The 25,931-nt window shown below is 39.7% G+C and overlaps 1 protein-coding gene across 5 annotated transcripts in view; it reads left to right on the top strand.

The window, feature by feature from the left end:
* The window catches only part of CAMK2A (calcium/calmodulin dependent protein kinase II alpha), a 301,059-nt gene that overhangs the window by 6,665 nt on the left and 268,463 nt on the right, over positions 1-25,931 (top strand). The window lies entirely within an intron of this gene.

Below are 25,931 nucleotides of genomic sequence, written 5' to 3'. Positions count from 1 at the left end.
AGAGTCAATGGAATTCACGGCAAGCTGGACTTAGGCCTCTTGTGGGAATGTAAGGGACTCTCGACTGATGATGTGTTTAACTTGCCCTTGTGCTCCATCTGCTCATCTCCTATGGATACATTGGCACAAAACACAAATGGCTTTATACAGTGGTGGGATCCTGCTGGTTTAACTACTGGTTTAACTACTGGTTCAGTGATCGCACAAGCCCCTGATGCGCACTGCATGTGTCTGCAGTTTTAAGAAAACTTACCTTCTGCATTTTTGCTGGGGAGTGTCACAGCTGAGGTGGGGCAATCCCTCTGCTGTGTGACTCAGCTGAGAGGATATAGGTCAGTAAAGTGCGGGAGGGAGGGGGAACTGATCGTCGGAGCTACCGGTTTGCCCAAATTGGTTCAAACTGGTAGAATCCCACCCCTGGCTTTATAGGCCAAACTCAGCCCTTCAGATTGCCTATTGGCAGCATCTAAGCATTTTATTTTGTACAAATTGCAGCTTTCCAGTGGCCTTTAAAGGCAGCCCTACATAACACACATCACACTAATTTAATTGTGTGATAATGTGGCCATGAATTGTTCTTGTGGAATCTTCAAGTTCTGGACAAGGTTTGAAATACTTTTTAAATGGTTAAGATACCAGGTTATAAAGCAGAAGACCTCGAGTTCAAATCCCACCGTAGTTGCGAACGTCAACTGGGTGAATTTGAGTCAGTCGCTATCTCTCAGCCCAACTCACCTCATACGGTTGTTGTTGTGGGGAAAATAGAAGGAAAATGTGTTGGATATATTCGCCACCTTGGGTTACTTGTAAAAATAATAAAAGCAGGATACAAATGAATGAATGAATGAATAAATGTTTACATATATATATATATACACACATACACTAAAATGGGGAAGAATATTCATTACTCTAGGAACACTAGTGCCTTGACATATTTTTTCTCATTGTTGACATAACCCAGGGGTGTCCAAACTTGGGAACTTTAAGACTTGTGGATTTCAACTCCCAGAATTCCCCAGCCAGCATGGCTGGCTGGGGAATTCTGGGAGTTGAAGTCCACAAATCTTAAAGTTCCCAAGTTTGGACACCCCTGACATAACCCATCCCTTTTTCATTTTTATAGCCTTTCACTTTTTCTATCTAGCCCAACAATGTATTTTCCTTGGTGGGTTAACCACATCTCTGCATGATATTCCACATGTAGTAGTTTTACGCCTGGCTTAATTACACTTGGCTTAATTATTTCTGATGTGTAGTTTGTATTTTTGCAGTGTTTCACACACAATCCCAAGATCTATCAGTTTAGACTCAATTTGTACATACTTGAAGTTAATATATTTGTTCTTGATATACAGGTCAAACTCGAAAAATTAGAATATCGTGCAAAAGTTCACTTATCTCAGCAATGCAACTTAAAAGGTGAAACTAATATATGAGACAGACTCATTACATGCAAAGCAAGATAGTTCAAGCCGTGATTTGTCATAATTGTGATGATTATGGCTTACAGTTCATGAAAACCCCAAATCCACCATCTCAGAAAATTAGAATATTATGAAAAGGTGCAATATTCTAGGCTCAAAGTGTCCCACTCTAATCAGCTAATTAAGCCATAACACTTGCAAAGGTTTCCTGAGCCTTTAAATTGTCTCTCAGTTTGGTTCAGTAGGAATCACAATCATGTGAAAGACTGATGACCTGACAGTTGTGCAGAAAACCATCATTGACACCTTCCATAAGGAGGGAAAGCCTCAAAAGGTAATTGCAAAAGAAGTTGGATGTTCCCAAAGTGCTGTATCAAAGCACATTAATAGAAAGTTAAGTGGAAGGGAAAAGTGTGGAAGAGAAAGGTGCACAAGCAGCAGGGATGACCGCAGCCTGGAGAGGTATGTCAGGAAAAGGCCATTCAAAAGTGTTGGGGACTTTCCCAAGGAGTGGACTGAGGCTGGAGTCAGTGCATCAAGAGCCACCACACACAGACGGCAGTGACGTGCAGTGAGGTTTATGGCTGGTGAGGCACTGACACAGTGGTGGGTTTCAATTTTTTTTAGACTTGTGGACTTCAACTCCCAGAATTCCACAGCCAGGCATGCTCAGTTCCGATTTAAAGCAGCAGCATTTGTTTTTCTCCTTTGTGAAAGAAGTTTTCTTCTTTCTTTTTCTTCTCCCTTCCCCTCCTTCCTCCCTCTCTCCCTCCCCCCTCTCAAACACACACACACACACACACACACAGAAGTTGGATTGGACTATCTCTCCTTGTATCACAAGTTGTTATACAGCTGTGGTGGCACAGTGGTTAGAATGCAGTACTGCAGACTAGTTCTGCTGCCTGCCAGCGGCCTGCAGTTTGAAAGTTCGAATCTCACCAGGCTCAAGGTTGACTCAGCCTCCCATCCATCTGAGCAGAGGTGGCTTTCTGCCAGTTCGGCCTGGATCAGGCAAACTGGTAGTGGCGGTGGTGGGAGGCTCTGCTCACCCATCATCATGCGTGGGCGTGCATGACCCAGCGTCATGCACGCCCACACACACAAGCAAATCAGTAGTAAAAAAATGGAAATCCACCAGTGCTTCTGAGATAGGTAAAATGAGGACCCAGATTGTTGGGACCGATATGCTGACTCTGTAAACCACTTAGAAAGGGCTGTAAAAGCACCGTGAAGCGGTATATACAGTAAGTCTAAGTCCTATAGCCAAGTGCTATTGTTATCTAGAATTGGAGAACATCATGGGTAAACGGGGTGCCAGAAGAGATGGAGAGACAGGAGGCGGCCAGGAGTTCTGTGTGTAATAACCAATTTCTGCAAACTGGCTAGATAATAGCCTTGCCACGACTGCTAGCTTTGTTCAGAAAGTTTTTGTAAAGATCTTTATCAAAAGCTTTGTAAAAGTTCAATTAATCTTCACTGGCTCAGAAAGCAACTTGCTTATGAGACTCACAAAGAAAGCGCAAAGAGGAATGAGACAGGACTCGCCTTTGCAATGTTTACCATTGCTCATGTTTGTCACAGGAATTAAAGTAAATGAACAGAGACAAGCTCCTTTAATTTGGTTTCATGTTTGGCTACCCTTAAAAAAAGGAGAGAAAGAAAACCAAGGATCTTGGTTCTTTCTACTTGAAACATGACCACAGGGACCAGGTTGCTTTTGTAGTTGCAATTTGAATTACATTTTGTTTCCTGGCCGTGTCTTCGTTTCAACTCACTTCACGCAGAAAATTGTGCCACTTTAAAACACACAATGGATTACTATTGGATTTCAGTAATTTGTAAAAAAAAAAGAAGAAGTAAAAAGTCTATTTTAAACTCCATCTACGATTTTTTAAAAATATTAAATATCAAACCCCCCCCCCCCAAGAAAAAATCCATGATCATTGTTTTCAAGCAAGGGATATTTTAATTATGCATGATGTATTTGTTCATTATTATATACAAAGAACTTTCCAATAATTTAAAACTCTAGTTAAAAGACAGCATTTACGTTCCTGGTATGGCCGTGCTGTGTATGTGATTGCTTCTATGAATTTGTTTTATCATTTTAGCGATAGCACCTCCCCCTCTGATCTTGAACCCGCAACGTCACTGTGGATTTGACTGCATAAAATCACTAAGTGTGAGAGTTGGATTTATTTCTCTGCATAGTGCAGACTGGTAGAATTAAGCATCAGAGAAAAAGTGACAACACATTACTCAGTGCAATACCTCCTGGCACAAGAGTGGGTGTATCTAAATGGTAGTCCCACTCCTCTTCTCCCTCCCCCAGCATGCGAAGGCAACCTTCCCAGAATTCACTGTTTCTCCCATTCCTCAGATTTGACAATATGGCCAAAGCCCCAGCAGCCTCTTTTCATTGGCAAAATGAGAAAATTGGCTTCTTCTGGACGAAAGTCTGTTAAGACTGTGGAATCAAAAAATGAAGAGGAGCTGATATTTTTTTTAAAAAAAACAACACAGATGGTTTTTTCCCTAATAACTGTCATAATGTACTCAGTCACTTGGCCCCTACTGAGAAATAGGAGAAGGACAAAGGAAGCAAGTGAAGAATATAGACAGGAACGAAGAGAGAGAAAACCATTGTGCATAAAAAACCTGGAGGAAATCCATGCAGGGGGAAGAGAGAGAAAGAGAAAGAAAAAGAATAGAATAACTCTTGCTGAGTTCTTGGAATCCACTCCCACTGGCAGGTGAAAGAAAAGGCTAAGTGAAATTATCATGAGGCACCATATAATCAGGCACCTCATTCCAGAGATGTAGGGGGGGGGGAGAGAGAGAGATTTGCTTAAAAATAAGAAGAAAAAGAATATTCCCAACCCACACTCTTCTTGCTAGCAAAGAGACAAACTCTTAAAATGGTTTCATGGAGGAGGAATGCAAGGGAGGCAGGCAGGCAGCCTCCAAGCCAACAAGGAAAGTGTGAACAGGGGAGTAGAAAATGGTCTCTGCTTCCAAGATGCTGCTATTGCAGGGTTCTGCCAGCTCTCAGAGTCTGAAAGCAAAAGGAAGCCCCGTGTCTTCCCATCTCAAGGCAAAAATCATTGATAAGAAAGAATAGCAGAGTTTATTGATAAAAGTACTAGACTGAGCAAAGTAAAACAGAACAAACCGAGTTGAAAAAGCCACAATAGCCCTTCATCTATTGCATCCACCCAAATGTTCGGAATGCAGCTCCAGTTCCCCAAGGAAGTTGCGATCTTTGGGCCTTTTCCATCTGTCCTTGGGTTTGCAGAAAATGATGCCAGCATCTCTCTCTCTCTCTCCTGCCTCTGTTTTAAATTATTGCAGTGACATTCCTCATTGACAATGCCTAGCAGATTTTGCAGTTCTTCAAGGGTTAGGGAAAAAAAGGAAGACAACTCTGTTCAACACAAGTACTGCTAAGGATCCTTTGAGATTATTTTTATTCCCTCTATTTTTCTGCAGAATAGGACAAGCCTTAGCAGACCGCGACTGACCTCAATAAAAGCTAAACAGGGTTAACCTGGCTAGGGTTTGGATGGATGGCCACTAGGAAATTTGGTGTAGAGTAACTTGGAAGTTGAAAAACAGTAACCTGGAAACAAGGCAATGGCAAACCCCATCCATCTCTTTGTTGGGAAAATCACATGAGTGTGACCAAGTGCCAAGCTTGGCACAAAAATTGACCTCATCTGTCTATCCATGCTAAAGGAATGCATAATAAATAAGAAAACCGCCTGGCTGAAATTCACGCAGAGCATTACCATTATGGCATCAATGAAGCAGAACTGGTTGAGTTCATACAATATACCGGTAAGTGCCTAAATAAATCATACAATGACCTAGTTCACACAACATGTTGAGGCAATGGTTGTCTCCTCCCAACACTTTTTCAACTCAGATTAACAAATTGTGCAGACTCAGCTAGTCTGTGTGAGATTCATTTTATTGCAACTGGGAGGGGGGATATCAATTTCAGCCTTTGAATTCCCCTTTGTAAAGGGGGAAGGCATACATCTCTTTTGGGGAGGGTTCATAACTCTGCACATATGGTGGAATTGCTTTCCTCAGTACAATGCTAGTAAAATTAGTGGAGGGGGGGGCGGCGGCAAATGTTTTCCTTGTTGCTACTACTACTTTCTTTCTTCTTTTACCCAGAAACCTTGAAAGAGTCTTGTAATTTAGAAAATAAAATAGATGGAATGTTCTTGTCATGCCAAAACCCAACAATGTTCCCATCTGCACATTGAGTTGACAAAACTGGTGGACCATAAGCAGTATGAAAACCAGGGAACTCAGCCAAAGGATATGAGGATAAGTGGTGTCAGATGTGATTGGATTAAGAAAATAAGGAATTCTGACTTCCTTTACTTTGCAAGACTTGGTTTGGTTATAGTAACTAATACATATATATATATTGTTTATTTCATGAAAGCTAACCTAGGAACATAGTAGTAAGAAGTACCCAAAGAATAACTGAATGTGAAGAAAAGATCACATTGTATCTCTGGAGAGAAGAATTACCTCTTTTCATTGACATTTTGGATGATGTATTCAGTGTTGTAGCCTCAACTGAGAGTGTGAGAAAGCAATCAGTCGGGGATGTGAAATGGTCACTTCAGGGACAATTTGAGTTTTCTGAAAGGACTACAAGGAGTTAGTTGTTCACTGGAATTCTATTGCTTGTGAAAAGGGTGGAGCTTGTGCATATATCTACCTTGCATGGAGGGCAAATTACTTTGGCCAACACTGAGTAAGTGTCTTGGGAAGGAGAGGGGGTGAAATGATATACTATGTCTTGCCTTAGAAGCTTTTCCTCAGATCTTCCTCATTCCCCAGAAATGAGATACTGCTGAATATGCTGATCAGTATAACCAGGAGCTTCCCCATCCACAGGGAGCACTCCCAAAGCCATTTGGGAATCAGCCCTGAGCATTAAATGTCCCCATAAAGCAAAAAATAAATAAAAATACTGCTGTTCCTTCTCCTGTGAAGTCATTCTCCTCACATCTTTCTGTTAGGGAGATTGCTTAGTGGAGCAAGGGGGCAGAAGAGATGACCTATAAAGTGTCTTCTAACTAACACAGCTTTATTCTCACAACATCACATAAATATTTAGTTTCCTAATGCTACTTTCAGGTCTGGTAGCTTCTAACCGGATCATTTGGTGCAGAACATTCAAGCCCATTTTTCACATCAGGCTTATGGGAGGCGTGAAAGCCCACATAAATCAGCTCCGTTTTTCTCCCTGTGGGCAATGGTGAAGACAGTTCAGAAGAAAACATATAGGAAAAGGGAACTCTGGGAGAAGTAGATATGAAGGAGAGATTTTATGTAAATTTCCCCTGAACTTAGCAGATATCTATTGTGATTTCTTCTCTCTTCAAATAGCTGCTTCAGAAGAGGACAATCCCTTAGGAATATGGAAGGAAGAGCCTGGGGGAGAAAACTATTCACTTCTCCTTTCCTTCAGCTTCACGTTTGCTGCAATTACAGAAAGAAACAGCCTTCTTCGAAATATACTATCACTTGATAAATATAAGGATATATGTCTTGTTAGATCCTTTAATTCTCAGCCCTTCCGTGGACTGTTTTATTTCTATCTGTGTTCATCAGGAAAGCTGTATAGAGAAAGTATTGGAGAAGGAGGGGCAACGACTAGTAGAAGAACATACAGTATTCACCCTCAAACTGCAAGCATGTCTGAATGCCAATCGAGACACTTCACCCACTCAACCACCTACATGCAAATTAAAATATGAACACAGTGAATACCTGTCACAGAACACAGATCTTCACACAATATGCTCTTGCATACACATCCTTCTGGTTACTTCCGGAACATGTACACACACACACACACACACACACACACACACACACACACACACACCACTTTGAAAGAGACAATTCTGTTCCCTTTATATATAGGCTAGCTGTAACTTGTCATTCACCAGCTTTAAAACGCTGGTTTCATTAATCATTTCATCCCATCTTGCTGAGAGTAGACATGATTCACACCAGGCATAAATGAGCTGAAGTTTTAAACAGAACTCTGCAATTTTAACACTAATTTGTTTGGAGGCTACAAAGGAGGCATTCACCAAAAGAGGGGAGGAAAACCCCACTCTCATTGACTAAAAGCAATATTTAAAGGGCTCCTCAGTTGGATAAAAAGTGCATGAATTCCAGTTAGAGTATGAGATAGGATCTTCAAAAATGCTAAGAGATTAGTCGGTCTGTCGTTTTTCCAGGTCAGTCTTAACTGCTGGTAACTTCCTGGACAAATCCCTGTAGTTTTCTTGGAAAGATTTTCTTGCCTACTTCCTAGGGTTGAGAGAAAGAGACTGGCCCAAGGTGATCCAGCTAGCTTTGTTCCTAAGGCAGGACTTGAACTCCCAGTCTGATTTATATCCAGGTATCTTAATTGCTGCATCGAACTGGCTCTGATGTTTACAAAACACGCTGATTTCCCCCCCCCTCGCTGTTATTAGAACATTAACAACTCTTCCGTCTAGGCCTCTAGCATTTGCCCTGAATCTTATTTAAGCTAAAGGGGAATCTCCAGAAACTCCGTGATCAAGATAGGCCTGACTGGAAGCTCTGCTGTAGAAGGACTTGTGATATTACTTTGTTGGCTCATCTGCTTCTTTTGGTCCTCCTTAAAAACAGTGCTGTGCTTCACCTGATGAGAAAGACTGGGCAATGGAGACAGCTCTACTATAGTTCATGTATCATGAATATGATTACCCACAGTGAGTCTGCCGTGGCCAAGACCCAAAGTGAATCAAGAGACCATTTTATAAAGGGCCGACTGCAAGCTCCTTTGTTATCAGCCAGGAAACGGGTTCACAGAAAGGCAGTAAAAAAAGGAAGTGAGGTAGATTCTGCCCTTATACAACTTCGGGTTATATTTGTGATAGATAGGAAATAGTTTTGTTGTAATTTTTTTTCATCCCCATCCCCTTTCTTTCAAATCATTCTTGCCAAAGACACTCTAAGAATTGCCTTTGAAAGAAGAATTACTTTCAATTTAGGCAGATGCCAAACAGTCTGACAAATAGCAATCAATCTGTTTAAAGTAATGGTTTTGCTACTGCACATATGTACACAAAGACTTGCTGATGTCCTGATAATTTCTAAATAATAGGAATATAGCCATTTACCTCGATTTACAGCCATTTGTTTAACGCTTCGAAGTTACAACAGCACTGAAAAAAGTGACTTATGACTATTTTTCACACTTGAGACCGTTACAGCATCCCTGTGACCACATGATCAAAATTCAGATGCTTGCCAACTGACATGTATTTGTGACTATTGTAGTGTCTCAAGGTCATGCCACCACCTTTGTGACCTTCTGACCAGCAAAATCAATGGGGAAGCCAGATTCATTTAATAACCATATTACTAACTTAACAACTGCAGTGATTCACTTAGCAATTGTGGCAAGAAAGGTTGTAAAATGTAGCAAACTCACTTAATTATCTCACTTAGCCACAGAGATTTTGGACTCAGTTACGGCCATAAATAGAGGACTAGTTGTACTCATCTTTACAAAGCAATCATCAGTTTAAAGTCATGTGAATAAGGTTTTCAGCCGAGACTGTGTGGCAAGAGTAAGGGAAGTCTAAATTAGGAATTAACATTCCAGCTCCTAAACTCTCATCCAACAGCAATAGAACTGCATCCAAGTCTAATTGGACATTCTTTGAGATGTCCAGGATACCAGACATAAGATCTCCTGTGGTATCCACCTCATTTTAAAATAAAAATAAATTTTCATAAAGGCAACCTTCCATTGGGTCACCAAACCAGTACATTCAAGCTTATTATCCCAAGTTCATGTAAATAAGTTCGCCTTAATTTCATTAACTTCCTTCCGTTTCTTATAAAAGTGGATTAGTGGCTTCCAAAATGTAACTGAATTTTACAATTGAGAATCTCTAAGGATAGCAATATCATCAAAAACAGATGGTCCAAGCTGTAAGTGCTGAATAAATTGCCAATGTATATCCTTAAGTAAGCCAAATAATATAAAATTATATCAAGGGATTAAAAGTAACTACATCAAGAACCTAGTCTAAAATTATGAGAAGTTACTTTAAAAAAAAACCAACTGTTTTTAAAGTGGGACGTCCTCATAAGGTAACCTTTCTATTAAAGCTACCTATTCAACCCAATCTTTTTCACTTTGCATTATTACAAGAAACCTTGTGTTATCTTCCCTATTCTCACCTGATCCTCTGCTGCCAAGCTAGAATAGAGTAAGAAGCAGCTCTCCATTTGCACGGAACACCAGTTTTCTGTGCATATGTTTGCATTGAGGAAAACAAAAAATACATGGGAAAATATATCCATTCTCTCTCAACTCTAGGAAGGTGGCGAGGACAAACCACTTCCAAAATCTTGCCAAGAAATCTGCAGGTAATTGTCAGGAGTCGACACTGACTCAAAGACAAAAGTAACAACAAAAAGAATAAGGAGCAAGAGCTTAGACTAATATCGGAGCTATATCCTAGTATCAGATAGTCCCATTGTTGAGCTGAAATGCTCTTCACCCTACAGAAAACAGTAGCCTGAAATTTCCTGCCCCAATTGCCATTTCCTATCTTCGCTCTGTTTTCACTCTCTACTTCACTCCTTGCAAGGTAAATGTGCAATCATTTTAAAGTACCATGGTTATACCAAACAGGCTAGGGGAAAAAGTGGGAAAGAATTGCTAATTCTAGGTCTGAAGCCTTCTGCAGGCTGACGATGTACATTTCAAAATAAATATCTTGGTCTGAATCAAATAAGAGAGCAGCATTGCTCCTGTGGGAAGTACCAGCTCTCCATTCAAATAATAAGCATTATTTTGAGAAGCACTTCTATCTCAGGAAGGATCACATCATCATTGTAAGTGCTGCTGTGGAAGAACTATGTATATAGCACAGGACAGAGAAAATACAGGACTTTAGAATTCTTTTTTCCCCTGCAACTGAAAAGCCACTACAAATGGGTTTCTTTCTTGAGCCCTTTTAAAAAATCACTCTTGTTCCCTTCCCCTCTTATCCACAGATGTCTCAGTCCAATTTCCAGGTGCCTCCGTTAAAACAGCATGTCTTTAGGAATCTATGACTTTTCAAGTAAATCTCACCATTTCACCTTCACTCCCTTCATGTTCTATTTTTTTTTTAGGCTGAAGAGTTGGTATGAGCCTTGTTTACTTTGTATATTGTAAAGGCAGAGATAAACATTCTTTCAGAATTGTTTTAGATGATGCCACACCAAATTTCTGCAGTTTACATCCTTTGGAAATGTCTACCCATTATATAATCTCTGATGTTTTCTGTATAAACACCCTCCCCTTTTTTCCATGTAATAATCCCAAATGTTATAATTACTCAAAACTATTAATTATCCAGGGGAACCATGTTCCTTGTTAGATCCCCTTTAGAGTCAAGGGTTTTGTTTTTTTTGTCACACAGCAGGATTTTTTTCTGGGGTGTAAACTTCTGAAGTTAAGGGGTGTTGTTGTTACCACCTCCTTGCATAGAAGAACTGAAACACATCCTTTTAAGAAAGAGCCTCTTCTTAATATAATTTGCATTGCCATGGCAACTAGTCTCCAGCCATTAAGGAGCCTCTTTACAAGTTTGCAAAAACCTGTGGTGGATGGGCTATCTCTTTTCTACAAGAGCTGCATTGTTATACTTTTGCTTTGCTAAAAGTCTCTGCACGTTGTAGTCTTTAAGATTATTGCACTACGATGAAATCTCTCTGGAAGACATGCCTCCTTCTGGGTTGGGGTAGCCGTAAAGCCCTAAGCCGTAATTTCCCACAGAATTCTGTGGGAAATCTGTGATGTCACCTAATTTGCATTGCTAATCATAGAGATACAGGAGACAAGGATTGGCTATGTACAGGAGCAGGTGCTTATCAGCTGTAGCTAATGTGTCATGCCCCAATTACAGTGCGCTTAATCTAGGCATGGCAGGCAGATATAAACAGAAGTAGGAGCAATCCTGAATAGGAGATGGAGTCAAGAAAATGGATATTATGAACTCAATGTATTACAGTTAGGTGGGGATTGGAACTATGGTCAAATCTAGCATGGATGGCACTACAGATGCAAAGCAGCAAAGAGAGTTATAGCACCAAAGAAGTAGGGTGTGCAGTTGAAGCTTGAAAGCACTAATGAACTCCTCTGGGAATTGAGTGAGTATTATCTGTGCTTCCACCCACCTGCCCTCCTACTCCAGCCAGGTACTGGTGCCTGCTAAGGAGAAATTGTCACAGAAAGATTCTCACTTCCTCCTCTCCGGCTGCTGGAAAAGCAGAGATGGTTTAGACAAAAGCATAGAAGGGGAGGAGGGAATGGAAAGGGAGCAGTGGCTCCTCCATGGAGAAGAAATGAAATATGCCTTTTCCACCATTCAAATTAAAGCTTCGGTCCTCTGAACATATGGCACATTAATTATCTACATAATTCACTGGCAAAGAATAATGCCTAGCTTCCCACGGTGAAGAGCAGGCAAAAGAGGATCTCAGGCAATGATGTACTATTCTTGCTGTCTTCTGCTCTCCTGTCCCCTAGACCACTTCCAGGTCTAGCTGTCATGTGACCAGGAATGGTGGTTTTGAGCCAGGAACGTTTGTGTGTGGGTTTGCTTCATTCTGCCAATGTCAATGCATGCATGCTACTTGTTCATATCCATTGGGTTCCTATTTGAAATAAGGTTCCTATTTAAATGACCCCACCCTTGCACCCCAGTAGGAAAATCAATTAGTCATCCTTATCTATGGAGCAGGTTATAGGGAGGAAGGCAGGCTTGTGTTGAAGATAGTAATAATAACAGCAATAGCAATAGCACTGAGACCTAGATACAACTTCACAGTGCTTTACAGCACTCTCGGAATGGTTTACAGTATCAGCATATTGCACCCAGCAATCTGGGTCCTCATTTTACCAACCCTGGAGGGATGGAAGGCTGAGTCGACCTTAAGCCAGTGAGGCTCGAACTCCTGGCAGTGAGTTGAATTGAACTTGCTTTCAGTTTTGGGGCCCATTAAATAAGACTTTTCGTGAGGAAGCAGTGTTTCTACAACAGTATGGAAATGTGCAACAAGCAGGCCCTTTAAGGTTTCTGTCCTAACTAATACAGCTGCTCTCCTGCTTTACCATTTCCTAATTAAGAATCATTAATTTATTTTTATTCAGAATAAAAAAAACCACTGTGTATGGCCATATTTTTGTTCTGTTTACCTCAACCTTTAGAGGGAAATAAGGAGAGGTTCTCAAAAGTTTTAAACCATCAAATTTGCACTACACTCAGAAGATGTAAAGATAGCCAAGATATATTTTGGGTGTCACCAGCAGCCTGTGAGATCAATTGCTTCCCCAGATTAGGTGAAGCAGAAAGAATACCTTGGGTTCTGAGCAATGGTGGGATTCAGATAACTTAACTTGTTCACCCAGGGTCAGGTTGACTGTTGTGGGAGGTGTTTAGTTTGAGTTTGAGTTTGAGGTGTGGCCCATCTTTGTCCTCCAGCTCTGCTGCACATGCTGGATGAGCCTTCCATGATGGCCAACCCAACCCTGGGCTAACCGGTTATTAAATCCTCCCCCACATATCAAAATGGATCCTGGGCGCTTCGCTGCAATGGAGAAATGGGAAACAGAGCAGCTGGCCTGAGGGAAGGAGGAGGAGAAGTGGTAGGATTCAGCCAGTTTGCACCACTTTGGGAGAAATGGTTGTTAAGTTTCTGAGCAGTTTTATGAACTGGTTGTTGGAAGAAATCATTAGGGCAGAGAACCGATTGTTAAATTATTTGAATCTCACCACTGAGGAGGAGTGCCCAGGATCCACTTGGATTAGAGGGAGGTGGGATGGGGTAATTTAACAACTGGTTTGCCCGAATTGATGCGAACAAACTCAATCCCACCACTGATTCTGGGGGGAGAGGGGTTAGAACAAGTCTACCCAATTAACAGGTTCCCTGGTTCTATACAATATTTGATGTCATAGTTAAGGCACCAGGATAGAAACCAGGAGGTTGTGAATTCCGCCTTTGCATAAGGCCAACTGGATGATCTAAGGCCAGTCACTCACTCTCAGCTCTAGGAAGGAAGCACTGGTAAACCCATTTCCAAAAACTTGCCACGAATACTGCAGAGATTTATCATTGACTCAAAGGCATAATAAATAAAATAAATAAACCCCATCTGGCCCAATTATAGATGAAAGATCAAGGTGCATATTATAAGGAAGAAAGGGCATATTAAAAAGGTTAGTGATCAGAGCATCTTCACCAAGAAGATTACTTTTTTTTAAAAAAAAGCAAGAAAATGAGAAACTCCTGTCTTAAGATGCACCCACAAGTAAATCTGCCTTATTTGCTTTAACATAAAATTCTTTCCAGACAAATTGTCTCTGGCATTTCAGTGGAATATAAACAAGTAGGAAAAGGCAAACAACAAAAAATAATCCTAGGAAAATTGAAACAGTCACATTTATAGCATTTGTGGAAATTAAACTGCTGGAAGTCAACCAGAGGCCCATAGTTGTGTCAGATCTGTTGTCTGGGCAGTGAACCATCAATATAGTCATAGTGGACATTATATTGAGTGTCCTTAGACGCCACTAAATAAAGACCAAGTTTAAAAAGCACCTGATTTTATTTCCATTGGATTAATTAAAGCAATATAATTGCATTCCATATACGTAATTAACCATCTCTTTCTTAACATTCACAAAGAAGAACATTCACTGAGATATGGTGGAAGCTGTAATCAAGCACTTGGGTGACTTGCAACATTCCTGCGGTGTTCTTATCCCCACTTAGCAATAATGCTGCATGTTTTCCCATACACAGAATGAACAGCTTAAAGGACCTAAACACAATGAAATTTTATTGCCCAATTTTTCAATCTGACATAACTTTATGTTTTCGAAGGGTGTGGTGTGGTGTGGTGTGTGTGTGTGTGTGTGTGTGTGTAGAATGGAGGGAGGTTGCATGTCTAAAGTGCCTGGGTCATTCCCTGGTTGTATTGTTTATATTATTATATTGTTTGCCCGTGTATCAATAATACACGGGCAAACAATAGATACAAACTCAAGGTAAACCGCTCCAAACTCGATTGCAGAAAATACGACTTCAGCAACAGAGTGGTCAATGCCTGGAATGCTCTACCTGACTCTGTTGTTACATCCTCAAACCTTCACAGGCTTCAATCTGAAACTGTCTACCATGGACTTTACCTTGTTCCTAAGAGGTCCATAAAGGAGGCGTTCATAAGTGCACCAGTGTGCCTAACATCCCTGTCCTACTGTCCCCATTTATTTGTACTCATTTATTTTGTTCATGTTCATGTTTATACTTATACCTGTTATCTTGTATATGTTTGGTAAACTAAATAAATAAAAATATCCATTTTGGGGTAGATCTAGCAGACTTTTTTCCTAGCAGAAAGATTGATAATAGAAGGTAGCCTGTGTAATCTGGCTGTGGGGACTTTTGCCAATAGCACGTGGCAGGCTGCAGGCTTCTCCTTAAGTTGCTATATCACTGCTAAGCATTTTGCTTTTGAAAATATTCTCGTGTGGCTCTCCAAACAGTCTCAAATCACGAGTTAATGCCTGAATATCCTGAATGCAAATTATAAGGAAAAAGAAAGGAGCCAAGTGAAATTTGAATTTATGTATTTTTCAATGCCATTAGTGCTGCCCATTTAGGATATACAGCCCACTGTTAAAACCTGACACCTGGAACATCAGTCCTCAGCTTTAAAAAAAACAGGGAGCGAGCTTGCGAATTAGTCTTGGGGCACTAGTTGCTTCATAGCCACCAGATTCCTGATACAAAGCTTACTTCCCACCAATCTCCTTTCTTCTTTTGGCTCTGTGAAGGCAGCATGTGGAGCCAATGTTGGGGAAAAGTTGTAGGTTGGTGAGGAAGAAAGAAGATGGTACTGGGAAATGAGGAAAGTGAATGTAAATTTGGTGGTAGATTTCGGGAGAGTGGGTGTACATCATGTATATTGTAGATAAATCGTAGAAAGAGAAAGAGAACATAGGTAGTAACTTGGTGGCCTAGGTCACTGGAACCGGTAGCGACCCAGGCCTGTTATGCCCCCGAACTGATTCGCTTATGACACTGCCATCTTGATTTTTGGTTTCATTCTGCAAATTTCATTGCAGAAATGTATTTTTTTTTAAAGTTTTGCACATGCGCAGGCAATTTTAGATGTATTTTTTGCATGTCAAACTGGCATTAATGTCGGCAGCAACCCATCCCTGCAGCAGGTGGATGCAGAAGAAATACTACACAAAGGTTGGTAAGAAAGGGAAGATGGGTATACAGAGTCTGTGGTAAATGAATGCATCAGGGAACATGAAGTATGGGAAGGGAAGAGGAAGAGAATAGTACAGTAGTGGTTTGTTTTCTGTATTTATTTTATTTATATCCCACCTTTGTTATTTTTATAAATGACTCAAGCCGGTGAACATATCTAATACTCCTATTTTCCCCATAACACCAACCTTGTAAGTTGAGATTGACTGAGAGACAGTGACTGGCTCACGATCACCCAGATGGCTTTTATGGCGAGGAGGGACTAGAACTCCCCAGGCTCCTGGTTTCTAGTCTGTTGCCTTCACCACTAGACCATATGAATATTATATTATTATCATATATTATATTAATATTATAATAATACCATATATTATTATATGAATATTTTATACAAATAATTTGGTAGGTTCCAGTCAGGGTGTCAGATCTGCCATCACACCACTTCAACCCTGCTTTGCGTTGATGGCAGCCTGCCACAAAGTGTCAGGAGGGAGAATAGAGGGATATGTGGGGGGGGGGGGGATGACAGGAATCAGAGGTGCCAACCAGAAACATTGGTTGAATGATCCAAGGACACAGGCATGAGAATGGAACGTGAGCGCCCATCAAAGAGGCACCAAACGTTAGATCTGTTACCAAAACAACTAATTTGAACACAAATTGGACACAAACAGGAAGGCCAGGGGGGAGGGCCTGGATAAAGGGGAAAATTCTAGCTTTACACAGGAATTCTTAGATCTTGGATTACTCTGTAACCACTTGGCTTTAGTAGTAGCACCTTTCACTACAAATGGAGTCGAGAGTCTTTCTTTCCTAAATGCCCAAGGCCTCAACAGGATCACCATAGTGACTTCTTCCCCTCCCCCTTACCACTAATCCCTGATAAGTAGTTTAGTGACAACATCCTTGCCTTCCTTCCTCTATGCAGTAAATTATGTAATAACTACTCGGTGACTGCTCTCAGTTTTCCCAGAAGTCATAAATTACACATCCGCAAATCTGATTCAGGTGAATAGGCTCAGTTGAGTATTGTCCCTGTTCTAGAGTTGATCCGAACACTCAGGTCAGCCTGAGGAAGGAAATCATGGGCTTTCTGACTGAAAGTAACGGGCTATATAGATAAGGATTGAAAGGTGACTTAGCAATTCAACTCAACTTTCCTATCAAGAGTCAGTACACTTGTAGCACCTTACTCTGTCAAATTTGTCTGAGAGTTTCTGGGAAAAGACATATTTCTCACCGTGTTTCCCCGAAAATAAGACAGGGTTTTATTTTCTTTTGACCACTGAAATAAGAACTTGGCCTTATTTTTGGGGGAGGTCTTATTATTTTTGAAGTGCAGGAGGCACTGAGCCTGGTCACCTCATGGCTGCTGCTGTGTTGCAATGTTTTGGGAGAGAGATTATTTTCAGGGAAGAGCTTTTTTTAATACATGTGCTCAAAAGCCCAACTGGGCTTATTATCCAGGGAGGTCTTTTTTTTTGGGGGGGGGAAACAGGGTAGTAAACAAGGAATGAAGTGTAAGCACTAAAAAAAATAGAAAGGAGAAAAAAGAGAATACATTGGAATCCCCAGTGAAGATTTTTTTTAAAAAAAAAAAACTGTATTAGTCAGGTTTGGCAGGTTTTGACTTGATGCCCCTTTCAAGGGACTATGAAAGGCAAACTTAAAGACATGAAAATATGTAGTAAATATTAACACATTTGCAATGCAGCAAAAAGATGAAAATGCTCACTTGCTTTTCAAGTACAGTGACTTAAAAACATCTGCATTATTACATAACTGCCATCAGAAACATTCTAAATTCTAAATGTTTTAAAATTCTAAAAGCATCCAAACACATTTTAAAATTGTTTGTTTGATCTCTCTAAATCTAAAAAAAGCATATGATGTCGAAAAGGGCTAATACATATTCACCCTATCAAAAATAAAAGCCAAAACATTATAAAACCACTTTTGTTATTCATTGGCATTTTTTCAAACAAGCATAGTGTTATTGGTTATGTAAGCTACAATCAAATTCACTTATTTTCCATAAAGCTAGACTGTTTTGATCTCAAAAATATGGTATGTTTATGTCAATTTTTTTTTGAAAAATTACCTACTTATCAGAGGTTAGTGATAACATCCTTGCTCACTTATCTGTGGACTCATAGTGAAAAGAGTACTCTTGTATATATTGCTATATTCCTGATCTATCTAAAAACCTTGGCAACTGTTCGTTTCCATTTAAATAATGTAGTTAAAACACAAATGGCTATATTAAGAACAGACATAGAGGGCTATCTTTCTAAAAAAGTGGTTGTGACCTACTGCATTGAAATCTGAAGATAAAATTGATAGAAAAAGAGTTGCTGTTATAAAATGGGACATTAATAAATTATATATATATATATATATATATATATATATATATATATATATATATATATATATATATATATATATATATATATATATATATATATATATATATATATATATATATATATATATATATATATATATATATATATATATATATATATATATATATATATATATATATTTCCAGCTAGTACTGACACATTCTTAAATGAAAGATCTATTTGTCTCAATGAACAACAGGAATAAAAATATGTTGGTGAAAAGTGAAGTAATGAATGGGGGGAAGGGAGTGGGAGAGGTCTCAGGGTGAGAAAAATGGGGAAGCAGAAGAGCTGGGAATGGGAAGAGAGAATAAGAGAGATAAAAACAAAACAAAAAAGCTGTAAACAGCAATTATTAACCCAAGGAAAGGTCCTAGATGTCTCCATTCAGTCCTGCAGGCAGCAAGGCTGCTTAGTGTCAGGATCCATTTAATCTTTCTTCTTAATAAGGAGATTACACAATTGTTCTTATTTGGCTCCATGGGCTGAAAGTGCAAATCTGACATTGGATTTTATTTTCTGTGTAAAGTGGTTGACTTAAGGGAATTAATACGAAGCCCACAGAATATGAGCAGATTTTATTCATTCCTAAATTATGTAATTTTGATTTGATTTGGTTTCTTCGAGGAGGCATGAAATAAATTAAGCAAAATAAGGAAGCATATGCAAATCTTCTTGGACGCAAGCTACCAAGCTCACAGACTGCAAATTGGGGTGCAGAATATGGTGTTTGATGTTGTCCCACAAGCTTGTGACACAGATCTGTAAACATATCTTTAGGCCACTGCTGTATTTGTTTGTTCATGCAATTTTTTAATGGCTACCCAATTCACCAATTATGACTTTGGGCAATGAATGTAGGTTTTAAAAGACAAAAAATAATGCAAGCAAGGAACATAAAAAATACAGAACCACAAAAATGAAACATAAAACAGCTCAAAATGAGGTGGATGGATAGAAATGAAAGTATAATATGTACAGCAACCCAAACCATTCACCAGTTGAGCTCACCCAATGTCCTGTCTTAGGCCTGTGCAGCAGGGAGGTTGGGGAACAGGTTTGTCAAGCTTTATGGAAGAATATCAAGGTTGGGACCAACTGAATATCAGGACTATGCTATTCTCAAGGGCAGGCTTCATGAATGAAAAGGCATGTGTCTTAAGTCCCACTACATAACATAGTTTTACAGATGAAATCCAAAACATTCCCTATGGGTTGGATGTCATGGGATGAGCAGACATAACTAAAGATAAGCTGTCCTGCAAATAGCTATGCTCTGAGCCATGCAGGATTTTACCGTGCTAGCAAGCACCTTGAATTGTATCCAAAACCTACAGGAAGGCAATGTCACAAAATAATAATGTCCCATGAATATACAATGATGTGCCCACAACTATCTATGCTTCTACATTCCAGACCAACTATAGTTTTTGAAGATATAGGGTCAAATAGCCAAGGCACTAAAGACCATGGGCAGCGCTTCCTAATCCTGGAATGGATGCAACTAGTATATAAGATGAATTGTGCAGAAGTCCTCCTGCCACCTGCTCTTCAAGCAGCTCTATCTGGAGGAATGTAACCCCATGTAGACGGAGAAACCTCAGATGCCAGGGACCCCATTGCAAGGGTCTGTAATGAACTGTGAAAATAACATTGGGAGCCTGGAGGAATGCAGTCTAGGTTGCAGTCTAGACAATGATCTCAGAAGAAAAATCTGAGTCAAAGCAGGAATAGAGATGGAGAGCATCTCAATCCTGATTCTCCATAGTTCTCTGGAATGTAAAGATGGGAGAAGGAGAATGACTTTTAAAATTCTAAAACTATGAATAAAGTATTTATTTATTAATAAATATATACAATAGCCCAAGTCACACACAGTGACTCCTGACCACTCTGAATAGGTTTCCTTAGACCAGTGACAAAACCATGTCTTCAAGGCCTTGAGGAAGAACAACAAAGTGAAGATCCATTTATCTCTGAGGAATTATATTCCAAAGGGGAAAGCCACCATTTAAAAGGTCTTTTCCTAGGTCCCACCAGATGTACTTCCTTGATAGTTGGGACCTGCAACGTGCTCTGTCTTCTTAGTCTAAATGGGCTAGATCAGAGGTGGGTTCCTACTAGTTCGGACCGGTAGTAGATAGTAAGTAATAACTTTCTGGACATGTGCCTGAACCGGTTCTATCCCTGGCACCGCCATCTTGATTTTCTGTCTGCCCATGTGCAGAACAATCTTAATTGAAAAAATGTATTTTTTCTTTTCTAATGTTGTGCACTTGCTCAGACCTTTTAAGGTGCAAATGCACCAAACATGTACACACAATTTTTTTGCACGCTGAACCAGTAGTAATGATGGCAGGAACCCTTCTCTGGGCTAGGTAGATGTAATTTCTTGGTCTAGATTAACTTGAAGAGCTCTCAACCCTAAAACAAACCTAAAACCCACAGCTGGATTGAGCCAAAGCCTTCTATATTCATCCCTATCTAGCTACTGAGAATGAAAGCTGATGGCACACTTTCGTGGTCCTTGATAGAGACGTATGTCATCAGTATATGATAACACTTAATCTTGTACTTATGGATAGCCTCATCCAACAGCATTACGTAGGTATTAAATGGGGAAGAGACCATAGAGCCCCAAGGAACCCTGCAAAATAGGGATTCAGTGCTAGTTCAGCCCTTCCTACCAACAGCATCTAGTTTCAAAGGAAGGAGATCCAACCACAAAAGCATGCCCTCAACTCCTAACCCCTAAAGCTGATCCAGAAGGGTAACATAATCAGTAGTATTAAAGACCACTGAAACGGCCAGAACCTATAGCCCAGTCCCACCAAAGGTCATCTGTACACGCAATCAAGGTAATTTCCTTGCTACTGCCCAGCTTCATACTCACTGAAAAGGACCCACTTAATATTTCTCCCAATGTCCGTGTAAGGTATAAACTGACCTTCTCAACAAACTGCCTTAAAAAGGCAAGATTAGAGACAGAACAAAGTATTGTCCAGGGTGGTGGGACCCAGAGATGGCCTCCTGAATAGGGCAATATATCATTCACTCTGATATAGAGCTAGTATCCATCAGGTGTCTGGAGAAGACCAATTATATTTTCCCAGGTCAGGCTTTTCTGGAATACAAACAAAGGGGAGGAGTGAGCTCAATAATGGTAGAGCACCATTATGGTAGGTTGGGTTAAGAACTGTAAGGGACTGTAAGCAACTTGGATGGATCTCAGTGTTTTGACAAATGTTTTCACTCAGACTGTTCAGCCAAAATGGATGCCTTGTCAAACCAGCTTTAGGCTTAGTCCTCATTTTGCCTGTAATGCAGTGGGCAGTTCAGGGCTGCAATTTGAGAACTCCATAGTATTTACGGATTACAAAGTGATGACTAAAAGCATATAGCACAATTTATTTACTTCTTTCTCAATCCTAATTCCAGCCTTGTTCATTTATCATTTAGGGGTGTATGGTACTGCAAAGTTAGAGACCCTCAACCCCAAAATGTTCTCTCCCCAACCTGAAACTATTGCTGTTTTCAGTTAAACACATCTGAAATCATTTGACATATTATCCAGTAGAGGACTACTCAGAAAAAAGAATGACATGATCATGAAGCTGGAATCATACGTTTCTAATCCAGTGGATGGATGAAAAATTCAGAAAGGAACAGGCCAAGCTTTGTATTAGAAACCTCTGGGGCACATATCAAAGAGGTCAAAGTGATGTCTCTGGTTGTGTGATTGAAATCTTATTCATTTTTTTTACATAGAACATGTGTGCAACACACATACAAGAGGAGTGAGGCTTTGTAGAGTCATGGCTACCATCTTAACATTTTTATTCTCCCCTACAGAAAACTGTCTTACATTTACAGCATCCTTAGGACTCTGGGAACCAATTTACTCATGGTGAGGATAGATAAGTTGGATTAAAGGAGAACTGGAAGAATGTTGGGAATTACATGACCTTGGTGAAATTTAGTTTTGTGTGTCTTTCAATATAACATTTCCACAGAAAACTCAACGTTTAATTTGTCTTTGCAGCTTGACAGGCTTCTAGCTACATTCAGGAAATAAGTGGAAACCAAACAGTTCTTTGAAGAAACTCATCAAATGGCAACAGAACTGTATTATCCAGAAACAATAGTGTAATTTTATTTTTATCTTAGTGTGGGTAGATAGAGTCACCATATTTTATAACCTTTTCTGAAAAAGCTGAAGTAGTGTGGATTTTTCAAAACCCAGATTGGCACCATTCTTTCTTTCATTAAAATGCATTACATGTGGCACATATTGCCATTTGTGCTGGGAAACATTTGATAAGACAGAAGGCATTGAATGCTTTCCACCAGTGGAAAAAAGTCACCATTGAGGGTGGGGTGGGGAAAAGACAATATAAAATACCCTGAATGTGCCAAATGTTTGATGGCAGGAAACAAATCATTGCTTTCTATAATAGGAAGATTCTTTTCCTTGGGTTTTTCACATTATATTTTCTCCTTCAAATGTATTTTGAGTGCAAATACATCCCTGGTTGGATCAAATACATGTTGGCCATATCAGGTTGGAAAGATAGGCTTAACATATGTACTTCTGAAGTCTTTTTTCCTCACTTTGATCTCAAGACATGTGTGTCTTCATTGTTCTTCACACATTGTTCTTCACAATGTGTGAAGAATTCAGAAAGAAATTGTCTCTTTTCATGAATTTGGTTCTGTTTGGGAAAGCTGTTTTTTTCTACCATATTTCAATGTTATAGTGTAAAATTTCCTGGAGAAAGAGCAAGATATTGCTATGATCCACATATAAATAGCAATTTCATGTCAATTTCCTGTCTCAAGTTTCCCCACCTGTGAATAGCATCTGGCTTTTGGGAAAAAAATCATTATATTTGTGAAGTTGTTTCATGGTGTCTATTAAGGATCTCCTGGCCATTTCTTAACAATCTATTAAAATTGAATCTCAAACGGAAAATTCCTAGGGATATTTAGACAATGGCAGCTGGAGCTTCAGCCATGCTGTTCTTAGCACTGTTGCAGAATTGTATCTCCAAATTTCCTGAAAGATTTAATTCCTTTATGGAAGAAGTTGCTAATTTGTTCAGGGAGCTTCATAACTTCTTTGCGATTTCTTCTGGCGGTACTTTTCAGCTAGCTTTCTTATAGGGTCCCAAATGACTCAGAAGGAATGAGAAGATAAACAAAGCAGACTATTAAGGACAAGGGTAGAGAAGAAAGACAGAGATAGAGATGACAGAGATGAGATAGAGATGGATGGTAGATTAATAATGTATGTGCTTGCATGTTAATGGATGGATCAATGGAAGTGTATAGAATGAAGACAAGTGTATAGGATGTGTGTGAGGAGCAGAAAGATATTATGTTCAAGGATGACTCTAAAATTGATATAAACTGGCATTTTGCTTTTCTATGGGTAATCAAATAGTTAGCTTATCATTTTTTTCAGTAGCAACATTGTCTTGTTTTCAGTGGTACGAGCAAGCTATGCTTTTTTGATCTCCTTCCTATGCAAGGTAGAATCAAATATGTGGTTGGTATTTGAAATTCAAACTCAGTTTTTGATTTTAACTTACCGTAGTTTTGGAAGACAAATAGGCTTTCTTTCATGCTTAAACAGATATCAACAGGAACCATTTTAAAATTAGCCAAGCTCCCAAGATATCTTATATCTTTCTTTTCCGCTTTAACAGGTATTGCATGAAAAGAAAAATACCTCCCCCCCCCGTCTATAATAATTAGACAAAGTTTTATAATTATCTATTGCAATCTGTGGTTTGTCAAATTTTGCACTTGGAGGGCTGTAAAGTGAAATTAGGTTATTGATTATTGATAGTTACTGTTCATGAGTTATAGATCAATTCCAGAATTGGGTCATAACACACTAACTTCTTTAGTAAACAATAAAAGGTGAATTACAAGATCCAGCACTACACGCATTGTGTAGGCTTGAATCTTGAAATTCACTTACAACAATAACAGCATAAAAAGAAATCAAATACCTAAAGCCAAATAATATAACAACAACAATAAGTAAAATAAATAAATAACATATGTATCAAATATCAAAACATTAGATATTAGACAGAACAATATTTGCCAGTTGAGTGTACAAGTAGCCCTCCACTTATACCCATGAATGAATCCAGAATTTCACTTGTAAATTTTTGCCAAGTCGAGGTATCATATGACTGAAATCAAAGTTGCAACCATTATTTACAATAGTTGCTAAATAAACACTGCAGTCGTTCAGCAAATACTGCAGCCATTCAGCAAATCCATTTTCCCAATGGGTGTTTTGTTAAAAACAGGAGTAAACACTAGAAACTGGCACAAAAGTCTCCAATTGTGGTGACATGACTGCAAACATCCATGAAATGAGCTGGTTGCTCTATGCCCAAAATGTGATCATAAGATCATGGGTGTTTGTGTGGCTGTCACTACTCTGAAAAATGGGTCATAAGTAACTCTGGAGAGACTCGTAATTTTGAACAGGATACTGTGCAGCTGGAAAATGAGTAAGGGGGAAATGTTGGCTGTATATGCTGCTTCCTAGGGAGGAGGCAGCAATTTCCAGATGTTGGTCCAAAATAAGAGAATGTGCAATCCTGAACTGAATGGGGGAGGGAGGAAAAGGATCATGGTAACCACACCCTTGAATTTGCCAGGGTATATCTATTATGTCAGAAAGTCATGGCTTTAGTCTGGCAAGATTCTGTCTATTAGGTGAAAGCTAATAAAGAACTGAACTTGATTAGCTCTACTGTGTCTTTGGGCATAGGTCTTACAATGATCATTAAGTGACTGGTCATAAGTTGAGGACTACCTGTAGTGCCAAAGAGTCAGACTGATGTAGTGATTAAGGTACCAGGCTACAAACTAGGACGCATAAGTTCTAGTCCCACCTTAGGCATGTAAGCAGATGTGGGACTCTGGGCCAGGCCTCTATCTCAGTCTTAGGAAACAGCCAATGAAAAACCATTTCCAAAAAACCTTGCAAAGGAAACTGCAGGGACTTGTCCAAACAGTTCTTGGAGATCCCACTATTAATATGGAAATATAGATTACCATGTTTGGTTTTTGATAGGGTTGTCGACTTCCATACAGGGCAGGTTCATGCAGTTGAGGTCCTCCTAGACTTATGGCTTCTGATAGGAAGGAGCAGGTAGAAGCCAAGACCAGGAAAGCTTTTGCCTAGTTTTGACTGCCTTATCAGTTGTGCCCTTATCTCAAACAGGATGCTCTGAGGACAGTCACACATGTTCTTGTCATGTCCAAAACAGGTTACTGTAATTCACTGTACATGAGGCTGCCCTGTAGAGTTTTTGGGCAATCTCAATACTACCACATTATACCATTGCAGCAGGACTTGAAATAATTGCCAGTCAGTAATGGTATCCTATTATCTTCACTACCAGTTTGGTAGTGGTAGTGTGCACATCTGGACATGCACAGAAGGTCCGTGACAACATCTGGGTGGGTGGGTGGAACCTTGCGCCACCGCCACTATCGGTTCGCCTGAACTGGTGTGAACCGGCAGCTTACCAGTTCTGTTGCCAGTGATTTGAATACAATTTAAGGTGTTGGCTGCTACCTGGAAAGCCCTTCATAAGGAATTGTCTTCTGGCAGCATTTCTGCTTTCTGAGGCTGAAAGAAGTGACTGGCCCAAGACATCCAGCTGGCTTTGTGGATAAGGCAGGACTAGAACACCAAAAT

Source organism: Natrix helvetica (assembly GCF_964273705.1).
Source record: "Natrix helvetica genome assembly, chromosome: 1".
NCBI classification, from domain to species: Eukaryota; Metazoa; Chordata; class Lepidosauria; order Squamata; family Natricidae; genus Natrix; species Natrix helvetica.
This window is presented reverse-complemented; position numbering and strand designations above follow the sequence as displayed.